Below are 12,925 nucleotides of genomic sequence, written 5' to 3' on the forward strand. Positions count from 1 at the left end.
ACAGTTTCAGTCCATCCCCCAGGGCTGCGACAATGAGGATGAAGGCCACCATTGTTGACTGAATTCTGAAGTACATTGTCCCCAGGGGGTGAAGGACATGTTAACATGGTTTGTACCCCCATGCCCAACCAGGTCCACCGGTCTACATGGTAGCCCCGGTCTGCACTGCAGACCCTGCTCTCGCATGTCCCCCTTCTCCCCATCCCCCCCCCATCCCCCAACCCACCCCCAGCCATCCTCCTGGCATTCTGCCTTCCGCCCCCCTGGCACCATCGGTCTCCGCCACCAGGGGGACCTCTGGCCCTGACGCCTGTCCTTGCTGCCAGTGATAAGCTTCATGACACCCGTCCAGCGCTCCCTTACTGTGGCTATCGTTGGGTGGACCGTATGCTGCACCACCAGAGGGTGGCGGCCGCTTGTGGGGGGGGGAGGAATTGGTGAGGTGGAGGTTGCGGTTGGTGATGAAGTGGGTGCCTCCATACGGCTGGCATCACTCTGCATAACCACGGAAATGGCGGTCCATCCCTCCAACCCCACAACCCATCCCCTGGTCACCCCCTGCTGCCCCTCCCGTCACGGCCTGGCAGAGGTCCACCCCACCCCCCCCCCAGCAAGCCCTGCCAGCGTTACGACCGGCAGCCCATGGTCGTACCATTTTGCAACATTGAGTTCCTCACTTCCTCTGCTTGATTTAAAGCTATATGTCAATTACATATCCATGGATCCGAAAGATGACGACAAAGTAAAAGAAATGGGAAATAAGGGAATCAACAGGAAGAGCCCTTACAGCATATAAATAATAAAATATAAAAATCAGCCTACTGGATATGCAAAGATTGATAAAGTAGTTAGAAAGTTTGGCAATGCGCCTCGTTGATAAATGGCCAGAAGAGGATCAGATGCATCTGAGAAAGTGAAGGAAACTCAGGGTGGAAATTGTGACGGTATTGGTCATAAGCTTCCAATCCTTCGAAGGTATCTAGAGGACTGTGTCTATGTATTTACATTGTGTATTTTATGTCTGCCCTATTATGTATTTTCTTTTCATCTATGGAAAGATCTGATTAATTTATTTATTGATTTATTGTTACATGTACCGAAGTAGTGAAAAGTATTTTTCTTTGGCCAAGGGAACGTACACAGTACATACATAGTAGACAAAAGAATAATCGACAAAGCACATTGACAAATGGTACATTGACAAAGAGTGATTGGAGAGCAGCATAGGGCATCATGAGTAGTGTTCTTACAGGAAACAGATCAGTCCAAGGGAGAATCGCTGAGAAGTCTAGTAGCTGTGGGGAAGAAACTGTTCCTTTGTCTGGATGTGCGGGTTGTTATGGGCCAGGGTTTAGAGAACCCCAAAGTGTATCATGGATTTCATCTGACACCCAACTTTTAATAGATTGTGTTATGGGGAGCACACAGCCCACTCTACAGGTGTGGTACAGCAGAAATGGAAAAGTATTTTTTAAAGCAAAACAATGTTTATTCTGTGAGCTCAAGTTAACCCTTTTAAAACGTACAATGAACATCTTAGCAACCATTAATTCAAATACAACCCCCCAAAGAATGCAACACTAAGTAATCCTTAATAACTTCCCGAACAACATCCAGAAGACAGAAGAAACACCTTTTAACAGAAGCACATTAGGTTTACATTCACTACTGAGAACATTTATAATTCTGAATTCACCAAATGATCAAGAGATAGTATTTTGATGGCAGAGTGATCAACAGTACACCTGCTTTGTCTGGCTTCAGCTCCAACACTGAAAGCAAAACTAAAAGACACCCTGCAGCAAACAGCCTAAAACGAAAGTAAAAGGATGACAGACAGCCCAGCTCCACCCACTCTCTGACATCCCTGCAGTAGTAAACACCCATTTCTTAAAGGTACTCTCATGACAGATATTTATATACACCCTCATATATAAACACCCATTTCTTAAAGGTACTCTCACATGGCAGGGTCTTCAGACTTCTGTATCTTCTGCCTGATGGAAGGGTTTGGAAGAGGGAAAAACCTGGGTGAGAGGGATCTCTGTCAATGCTGTCTGCCTTCCTGAGGCAGCAGGAGGTGTAGACAGAATCAATGGGAGGATGGCAAGCTTGTGTGATACTTTGGGCTGAGTTCACCGCACTCTACAGTTTCTTGCGATCTTGGGCCGAGCAGTTGCCATACCAGGCTGTGATGCAGCCGGATAGGATGCTCTCTATGGCACATCTGAAAATGTTTGTGAGAGTCGATGCAGACATGCCAAATTCCTTTTGCTTCCATAGGAAGTAGAGATGTTGTTGGGTTTTCTTCACTGTTGCATCAATGTGAGTGGACCACGACAGACTGTTGGTGATGGTCACTCCCAGGAACTTAACGCTCTCGACCATCTCCACTTGGAGATGGTCGAGGGGCTGGTTTAGCTCACTGGGCTAAATCGCTGGCTTTTAAAGCAGACCAAGCAGGCCAGCAGCACGGTTCAATTCCCGTACCAGCCTCCCCGGACAGGCGGCGGAATATGGCGACTAGGGGCTTTTCACAGTAACTTCATTGAAGCCTACTCGTGACAATAAGCGATTTTCATTTCATTGTAGCCATTGATGTAGAGGGGGGTGGGGGGGCGTCTTGCTACGCTTCCTGAAGTCAATGATCATTCCTTGGTCTTGCCAACATTTAGAGAGGTTGTTTTTGGTGCACGAGTGGTTGTTTTGAGCTGCACGCAGAACAATACTTTTCACCGTACCTCAGTACACGTGACAATGAACCAATCCAATCAAACTGGAGAATTGTAAAAGTTACACCCTTGCACAAAAGGGGTGTAAGGATATACCCAGCAATTACAATTTCACTTTGGTAGTGGGGACATTTTTGGAAATGATAATCCAGGGCAAAATTATAATGTAAAATTGTCCAATTTAACAGGAGGAATAAAAGAGAAGCATATTATCCAATTGGTGAGAGATTGCAGAGCTCTGAGAGGCAGAAGGGTCGAGGCATAAATCGCAAAAGGATTGTATGCAGGTGCAGCAAGTGATTAGGAAAGCTAATACTGTAGAATGTTATTGTTTATCCTGAGGAGAATTGAATACGAAAGTAGGGAATTTATGCTTCCGTTATACAGGGGCACGAATGCGACCACATCTGGACTGTGCACAATATTGGGCTTCTTATTTAAGGATGTAAATGCATTGGAAGCAGTTCGGAGAAGGTTTATCAGAATAATACCTCAAATGGGCGGGTTGTCTTATGAGGGACGGTTGGGCAGTCCGGTCTCTTATCCGCTGGAGTTTAGAACAGTAAAAGGCGACTTGGTTGAAACAAAAGGGGTGAAATTCTCCGACCCCCAGCAGGGGGTCCAGAATTCCAGAATTCTCCCACCCGCAAAAGGTCGGCGTGCCGCCAATCCCGCTGCCCGCCTCGGAGAATGGCGGGGGCCGGCGGGAGGCTACGGGTTTCTGTGCTGCCGTTATTCTCCGGCCCGGATGGGCCGAAGTCCCGCCGCTGAGAGGCCTCCATGGTTTGAACCACCTCTGTGCCGGCGGGATCGCCGGCACGAACGGGGCCCCTGGGGTCCTGGGGGGGGGGGGGGCGCGGGGCGATCGGACCCTGGGGGGTGCCCCCACGGTGGCCAGGCCCGCGATCGACGCCCACCGATCAGCGGGCGGGCCAGTGCCGTGGGGGCACTCTTTTCCTTCCACCGCCGCCATGGCCTCATGGTGGAGGCGGAAGAGAATCCCCCAGATCGCATGTGCCGGTGGTGATGTCAGCTGCAGCTGACACACAGGCGCATGCGCGAACTGGCGAAGGCCTTTCGGCCAGCCCCGGCGCCGGGCGCTGGGCGTCAAAAGCCGTTGTTGCCGGCTGGTGCCAACTGCTCCGGCGTGGGCCTAGCCCCTCAATGTGAGGGCTTGGCCCCTAAAGGTGTGGAGAATTCCGCACTTTTGGGGAGGCCCGACGCCGGGGTGGTTGGCGCCACTCCGCTACGCCGGGACCCCCGCCCCGCAGGGTAGGGGAGAATTTCGCCCAAAATTCTGAGGGGTTTTGACAGGGTGGATATGGAAAGGATGTGTCCTCTTGTGGGAGAATCTAGAACTAGGCGCCATTGTTTAAAAATAAACAATTCAAAATGGAGATAAAGTGAAACCTTTTCACTTAGAGGCCTGTCAGTCTTTGGAACACTCTTCCTCAAAAGGGAGCGGAAGCAGAATCTTTGAATATTTTTATGGCTGAGGTGGATAGATTCTTGGTAGCAAAGGGGGTGAAAGATTATTGGGGGAAACTGAGATAAGGAGGAATTTCTTCAGCCAGAGGGTGGTGAATCTGTGGGACTCTTTGCCGCAGAAGGCTGTGGAGGCCAAATCACTGAGTGTCGTTAAGACAGAGATAGATAGGTTCTATCTAGAGAAGGCAGGAAAATGGGGATGAGAAAAATATCAGCCATGATTGAATTGCGGAGCAGACTCGATGGGCCGAATGGTCTAATTCTGCTCCTATGTCTTAAGGTCTAATGGTAGGCAGGATGCAGATTTGAGGTTTCCATCAGATCAGTCACGATCGTGAGGCAGCAGGTTTGAGGGGGCTGAACGGTCTACTCCTGCTTCTTATTTGTATATATTTCAAATTAACCGTGACTTGCACAACTGTGAATTAATTAAGGAAAGCTAAAATGTATTTGATGAAATTGTGATCAAGTAACAGGGAGGGTTGATGAGGGTACTATAATTGATGTGGTATTTATGGACTTCCAAAAGGCATTTTGATTCATTGCCAAATAGAAGACTTGCCAGCAAAATGAAAGGCCATGGAATAAAAGAGACAAGGGCAGGAGTAGATACAAAACTGGCTGAGCAATAGGAAGCAAAAAGCACGGTGAATATTTGTTTTCTGCACAAGGTGAACTCGAGCTCCCCAAGGGTCATTGCTGGTGTCACTACTTGTCCTGATATATATTAATGACCTAGACATGGGCGCACAGGGCACAATATCCACCTTTTGGAGATGCGAGAAGCATAGGGGCAGACTGCAAGAGAACATAGACAAGCCAGTGGAATGGGCAGACATGTGGAGATGGAATTTATTGCAGAGAAATGTGGAGTGATTCATTTTGGCAGGAAGAATGCAGTGAGGCAATATCAAAATGAAGGGTGCAATTCTAAAGGGGGTGGAGGAGCAGATGGAGCTGAAGGTATATCAGCACAAATCACTGAAAGTGGCAAGTTGAGAAAGCGGCTAATAAGGTTTTTTAAAAAAGTATTTTAATTAAGGTTTTGCAGAATTTTTCATATTAAAACAGTAGTAACCATAATAACAAAACAAACTAGAGTGAACATTAACATAGTGCAAAAAGAGAATATACAATAACAATTAAATAGACATTACCCCACGTGACCCAGTCTTCTCACACCATCCCAATGAAGCACTCACCCCCCCGCTCCCGACAGATAACTGCTGCTGACATTTTAATTTTCCCCGAGAAAGTCGACGAACGGCTGCCACCTCCGAGAGAACCCTAGCGTAGATCCTCTTAAGGCAAACTTTATTTTCTCGAGGCTGAGAAACCCAGCCATGTTGTTAACCCAAGTCTCTACACTCAGGGGCTTCGAATTCCTCCACATTAATAAAATCCATCTCCGGGCTACTAGGGAGGCAAAGGCCAAGACGTCGGCCTCTTTCGCCCCCTGAACTCCCGGGTCTTCTGACACTCCACAGATCGCTATCTCTGGACTCGGCACCACCCGGGTGTTAAGCACCTTGGACATTGCCCTCGCGAACCCTTGCCAGAACACTCTAAGCTCCGGGCATGCCCAAAACATGTGGACATGGTTTGCAGGGCTGCCTTGCACCTCATACAACTGTCTTCTACCCCAAAAAACTTGCGCATTCTTGGTGACATCATGTGTGCCCGGCAAACCACTTAAATTGAATAAGACTGAGCCTGGCACATGATGAGGAGGAATTAACCCTGCCCAGGACCTCTGCCCACAGACTCGCTTCCAACTCCTCACCTAACTCCTCCTCCCACTTGCCCTTGAGCTCCTCCACCGGGGTTTCCTATGCCTCCTGTAGTTCCTGGTAGATATCCGACACCCCCCCTCCCCCACCCAGGTGCGGGGACCACCCTCTCCTGTATCCTCAGTGGCAGCAGCGTCGGAAAGGCCACTACCTGTTTTTTCAGGAAGACTCGTACTTGCAGATATTTAAAGGCATTTCCTGGTGGCAGATTAAATTTGTCCTCTAGCGCCTTCAAACTGGGAAAGCTTCCATCTATGAACAGATCTCCCATCCTTCTGATGCCTGCCCTCTGCCAGCTCTGGAACCCACGATCCATCCTACCCGGGACACACCTGTGGGTTGTTGCATATCGGTGTCCAGACCGACGCTCCCTCCACCTTCTTGTACATCCCTCACTGTCCCCAGATCCGCAGTGTCGCCACCACCACCGGACATGTGGAGTAACAGGTCGGCGAGAACAGCAAAGGAGCCATTATCAAAGCTCCCAGACCAGTACCTGATGAGAAAATCAATTCGCGCGACACGTGGTTAGAAGTGAACAGTGGTTTTAATCGTCTTACAGCAGAGCCTGCCTGTGACAAGGTGAACTCCAGATGAACTGGCAGGCAGGCTCTCAGCATCAACCTTTATACTTCCGGTTAGGGGGAGGAGCTGTGGGTGGAGCCAAGGGTGGAGTCCAGTACAAACTCCCGTAAACTCCCAGTGCATCTCCCCCTAGTGGCAGAGCAGCGCAACTGCTCGTGTGCCGAGCTTACAGAGACATAGTACAACATGTGCAATACAGTGTGAATTACGCTACTGTGATTCACCACATTCACCCCCTGTAAAAAAATCAAGTCCGGTGGGGGTGGTGGCTTACAGATTGAGTCTGTCCGGTGGCCGAGTTGTCCGCTGTGATCGGCGGAGCACCGGAGTTGCAGCCCATTCTGGTGGCTGGATGAGCACCGTCGGTTGGGGTACGATGGCGGACTCCGGGGGCGATTCCGCCCGAGCTTTGTACCCGTCTGGTTCGACTGGCGACTGGGGGCGCTGGGAGCTAGCTGGCGCGGGCGCGCAAAAAAATGTAGCGAACTAGTAGGTGGGGGGGGCGAGTTGGGTGGGATGTAGTGTGAGGGGTACCTCGGCGATGGTAGTGGGGGGGGGGGGGGTTGGATCCTGCAGGTGCTAGGTCCCGGAGGGATACAGTGTCCTGACGGCCGTCAGGTAACTCTACGAAGGCGTACTGGGGGTTCGAATGCAGTAGGAGCACTTTCTCTACGAATGGGTCAGTTTTGTGCGCCCTGACGTGCTTCCGGAGGAGTACCGGGCCCGGTGTCTTCAACCATGCCCGGGGCGAAACCCCCCTAGTAGTGCTCCAGATCTGGGTGTACGAAGCTCTCAGTGCTCCCGGAGTCGAAAAGGCACGGTGTATTGTACCGGTTGATTTTGACCTTCGTCATCGAGTTGTGGAGATGCTTTGGGCGCGATTGGTCCAGTGTGACTGCGTTGAGTTGCGGGTAGTCGGCGGCTCGGTCGGCTGCGCTGGGATGGCCCCGCGATGAGTGCCCGCTGAGGTTGCAGTCTTCAATCGAGTTTTCTGAGTGTGGAGAGGATGGGGCCCAAGGTGGCCGCCCCCTTGGATCGCACGTGGCGGGCGGCGAGGAAGATGGCGTCCAAGATGGCGGCTCCCATAAGTCGCCCGTGGTGGACCGCGTGGTGGGGGTCCTAAAGATGGCGGCCCCCATGGATTGCACGTAGCGGGTGGGGGCAAAGTCGGGGCATAGGCCGCTGCGTTCCGGGGCCTGCGGGCCTGCGAGTGTGGAGGGCGATTACTTTGTGCCGCTGGAGGTTTAGGGGCTGGGGCCTTCCTTGCCAGGCACACTCTGGCGTAGTGGCCTTTTCGCCCGCAGCTGCTGCGGGCCGGGCAGTGCTGCCGCGGGTGCTGGGGCTGGCCACAAAAGTGGCAGGCTGGGGCAGCATGGTGGCTGGGTGGCTGTGCGGCGCAGGCCTGGGGGAGTCGCTGGTCGGAGGCCCATGACGGGGTCGCGCAGTCGGCAGGAAACGAAGTGAGGCTACGAAATGAGACCTCCATAGTTGTAGCGAGTTCAACAGTATCTTCTAAATTTAGGGCCCCCTTCTCCAGCAGTCGCTGGCACATGTAATTCGATCTAAGGCCTGCAATAAAGACATCGCGGACAGCAAGTTCTCTATGTTCTGCAGCAGTTACATCCTGATAATTACAGTCCCGGGGTAAGGCTTTTAAGTCTCTGAGGAATTCTTCTAGCGATTCTGTAGGGCGCTGGCGGTGAGTAGTAAAAGCGTGGCGTGCGTAGACCTCATTGATAGACCTCACGTACATTCTATCGAGTAGGGCCAGGGCCTCTGTATATGAGCCGGTACAGTTTAGCTGAGTAGATATACGATGGCTCACCCTTGCGTGCAGTAGGCTGAGTTTCTGCTCCTCCGTAGTTTCTGGGGTGCTTGCTTCAGCCAGGTAGGCCTTAAAACATCGGAGCCAATGCGAAAAGATTTATTTTGCCTCTGCATCCTGCGGGTTGCGTTCCAGTCGATTAGGCTTGAGGGCTGATTCCATGGTCATTCCTTACTGTTTCTTAAGACGATTAAATTGGTGAGACCATCAATTCACACGACACGTGGTTAGAAGTGAACAGTGGTTTTAATCGTCTTACAGCAGAGCCTGCCTGTGACAAGGTGAACTCCAGATGAACTGGCAGGCAGGCTCTCAGCATCAATCTTTATACTTCCGGTTAGGGGGAGGAGCCGTGGGTGGAGCCAAGTTGGAGCCCAGTACAAACTCCCGTACACTCCCAGTGCATCTGCCCCTAGTGGCAGAGCAGCGCAACTGCTCATATGCCGAGCTTACAGAGACATAGTACAACATGTGTAATACGGTGTGAATTACGCTACTGTGATTCACCACAGTATCGTTACATGATGCCGCCTCCAGCTGCTCTCCCCACCCCCCCTCCCCCACTCCCCATCGCCCACTTCCTAACCATAGCTATATTGGCGGGCCAGTAGTAGTTGCGAAAGTTCAGCAGCGCCAACCCCCCCCCCCCCCAAACTGCGCTCCAACAGCGATCTCCTTACTCACGGGGTCTTATTCGCCCACACAAAGCCCGTAATGATCCTACTCACCCGCTTAAATAGACCTTAGGGGAGTCACTGAAAGACAAACAAAAATCTGGGGGACTGTCATTTTCACATCATCATGCACCCTCCCTGCCAGTGACAGCGGGAGCATGTGCGGCTAATAAGGTTGATGGGCTCCTAGGCTTTGTAGATAGAGACAGAGATTACAAAAGGAAGAACGTTATGGAGAGCCTTTGTCAACGTATGGTCTCAACTGGGATGTTGTGGTCAATTCCGGAGACTGCACATTTTGAAAGATGTGAAGGCTTTATAGAGGGTGCAGAAAATATTTCTGAGAATGGTTCTGAGTATGGATGGCATGGTAGTTAGCACTGCTGCCTCACAGCTCCAGGATGCTGGATTCAATTTCAGCTTCGGGTGTCTGTTTGCAGCGCCGGCCCTAGGGTTGCTGGCGCCCTGGGCAAGCTGAACTTCGGCGCCCTGGGGGAGGGGGGTGCCGAGGGGGGGCCGAGGGGAGGCGGGCGGGGCCGAGGGGGGGGGGGCGGGGGGGACCGAGGGGGGGGGGGCGGCGGACCGAGGGGGGGGGCGGAGCCGAGGGGGAGCGGGGGGGCGGGGCCGCAGGGGGGGCGGGGCCACGGGGGGTGGGGCCGCGGGGGGTGTGTGAGGGGGGCGGGGCCGAGGGGGGTGGGGCCGAGGGGGGGCGGAGCCACGGGGGGCGGGGCCGAGGGGGGGGGGCGGAGGCCGGTGCCAACCAGCGCATGCGCGGGACCCGAGTCTCTGGCGCCCCCTAGCACATGGCGCCCCGGGCGACTGCCCGAGTTGCCGGTGCCTTGAGCCGGCCCTGTCTGTGTGTGTGGAGTTTGCACTTTCTCCCTGTGTCTGTATGTGTTTCCTCCGGGTGCTCCGGTTTCTTCCCACTGTCCAAGAGTGTGTAGGTTTGTGGATTGGCCATGATCAATTGCCCCTTAGTGTCCAAAAGGTTAGGTGGGGTTACAGGAACAGGGTGGGGAGTGGACCTAGGAGGGTGCTCTTTCGGAGGGTCGATGCAGACTCGATGGGCCAAGTGGCCTCCTTCTGCACTGATTGTGCTGGAGTGCGCCCATACTACTGGTGGATCAGCTGGGGGTCAGAGGGTACCTAGGGGAGTGCCCTAGGTTCACAGTGGGCAGTCAGCGGCGTGCGCAGCTGCATGGCTGCCTTGCCGGTTGCGGCAATGGTGTACCTTGCGTGTCCACCCCGGCCCCTCAGCCCATTTTCTGGCCACCCTCGCTACTCCGCCCGGCCCTGGCAGAAGCGCCCCGGCTACTGGCACAGCTGTCAGAAAACTATGGCGATGTCGGACACATTCCATACCCCCTCTCTCTCCCTCACCAGCCACGGTGCCAGTTTCACGATTTTTAAAAGCACAAGTGAACCGCGCCATCAGGAACGTGGCCCATCGGAGGCAGAGCATCACGGAGGCCGCGGAGAATAGTGGGTCAGGCCCGCTAATGACATGCAAACTGTGTTTACTGTACGTGTGGAGTAGAACACATTGATGCCACTGTCGTGGTGTCAGAGAATTGCGATTTGGCGTCAAATTGTCACCCACCGTAATTTTGACGTTGGAACCTATTCTCCGCCCAATCGCATTTCCAGATTTTGATGTCAGCCAACGAAGAGTCCCGCCCCACAGGTTTATGGCATTGACACAATAGGAGAAAAACATTTTACACAAGATCAGAAAAGGTGGTGGAGAAAGATTCAATCGAGCCTGTTGAAAGGGGATTGATAAATCCCTAAAGGCAAAGATTTGCTAGTCTATGGGGGAAGTGTGGGTGAGTAGGACTCGCTGTGTTACTGTTGTGGGCAACCTGTAGAGAACGGGCTGAATGGCCTCTTTCTGTGCTGTAATCAGTCTATTGTTCAATTATGCTGTGAGATCTCAGCAACTGCACACCTGAGATCACGGGCTAGATTCTCCGATCCCCGATGCTGAAATCGCATTTGGCGGCGGAGCGGAGAATCCCTGATGATGCCCAAATCAGGGCAGCGCTGCTTTTGCGATGCTCTGCCCCCTGAAAAGCAGCATACTCTAGGAGTACGCCGCACGCCGGATCCACGGCCTTAGGCCATTGCCTGAGGCCCGACCTGCAATGTTCCATTCTGCGACTGACAGATTCCTCGACGGAGTGGGACAGATGTGGTCTCACCCGACGTGAACTCAGTCCGGCGCCGCCACAGTTGGTGGAGGGCCGATCCGCAGGCAAGGGAGGCTTCAATCGGAGTTGGGGGCACTGTGGTGGGGCGGTCCGGGGGTGCGAGCAGCCGAAGAAGGGGACTTTTTTGCTGTCAGGGTCTGTGGGCTAAGTCCGCCATGAAGCACAGCACGGCCGCTGCAGGGTGCTGCCGTGCACATGCGTGGCCACGGACTCGGAAATGCTCTGGGCTGCTAGGAGCTCAATGCTGCCTGGCTGCTGGTCTCCCCTCCGGAGCAGGGAATCAGTGCTCGTTTGGCACCAGTTCTCCTGCTGTAAAACACCACTTTTCACGCCGGCGTGGGGACTCCAATACAATAGGCCTGCAGCAATTGATGAAAGCAAATATTTGAATCAATCAGATCGCTGAAAGTTTGTTTTTAATATGAGCGTGATCAATGCCTTCGCAGAGGCGTAGGCTGACAGACCCAAGAAGATGGGGTAAAGTTATTTGTGGCCGGAACGGTGCAAATATAACCTCTGCCATTGTGGCCTTGAAGATACATCTCAGGGACTATGGAATGTATCATTGTCTTTGATTCTCTGTTCCCGCTGGCCATGCATCCCCGCCTGTGGGATTCTCGGCGGCTTGGGTTGGCTTCAATGGGAAATCCCATTGACAAGCGGGGGGAATAGAGAATCCAGCGGCGTGCTGCTGGGAAACACGGGGCTGGGGGACCGGAGAATCCGTCTAAATCCACAATTATTCCTCTTTAACTCCCTTCCTGTGCGACTCTGTATCTTTTGATTTCAAACTCTACCACCGGTGTTTTTTAAAAATGTTTTTATTTAATCGCGAATTCTGGGTGCTGTAGGCCGAGCCATCCGAGTTCTCCTTAAGGAGCTAGTGGTGAGCTGTGGCAAATCCCCTTGCTGGGATTAAACATTAAGGCACTGAAATCCACTGCTGATCAGGGAGGTTTCTATCAGTAAGTCAACAATCCTCTCTTGAATGAAAATAAAAATTGATTCTGCAGTTGGTCAGGTTACACTGAGATGTGTGGGTGCTTGGCACCCCCCGGTGGCCAACTCCGAACTTGCAGCCTCCTCATGAGTTCTGCGGTCATTCCTGTAGTGGACGGGTGGAGAGGCCGGCCTGTGCATGCCTGGAGAAGTTGATCGACACCCACATCCAAACTGACCAACGCTGACACTCAAACGTTCAATCAGGTTTATTCCCGGGGGGAAAGGGTCCGTAAATAAGTTAATAAAAATGCGTTTTATGCCAATGGTGAGTTTAGAAATTAGGGCAGGGGCACAAGAGGGCTGGAAGTATGGAATTAATTTTCCAAGCAGGATCTGAGGCTTGCTCTCCCTGCAGCTTTTAATTTCTTGGCCAATTTATTTTGTGTATTTCGTTAGTAATTCAGAGGCTGCCGTATTTCTGCTGTTGAAACCCGTACGAGTGTCTCCTCGGAGGGCTGAGAGACATTTCAGAAATGAAAAGGTGGGTAGTTTTTGCCAGTTTTGATGCAATTTGTGTGGAGTTACAAAGAATTTCAGAACACAGAAACAGATTGTTCAGCTTTAAAGTCCTCGGCTGGTGTTCATGCTCCACACACTTTTCTTCAACCAGCCTTATCAA

The sequence above is a fragment of the Scyliorhinus canicula genome, chromosome 13 (assembly GCF_902713615.1).
Source record: "Scyliorhinus canicula chromosome 13, sScyCan1.1, whole genome shotgun sequence".
NCBI classification, from domain to species: domain Eukaryota; kingdom Metazoa; phylum Chordata; class Chondrichthyes; order Carcharhiniformes; family Scyliorhinidae; genus Scyliorhinus; species Scyliorhinus canicula.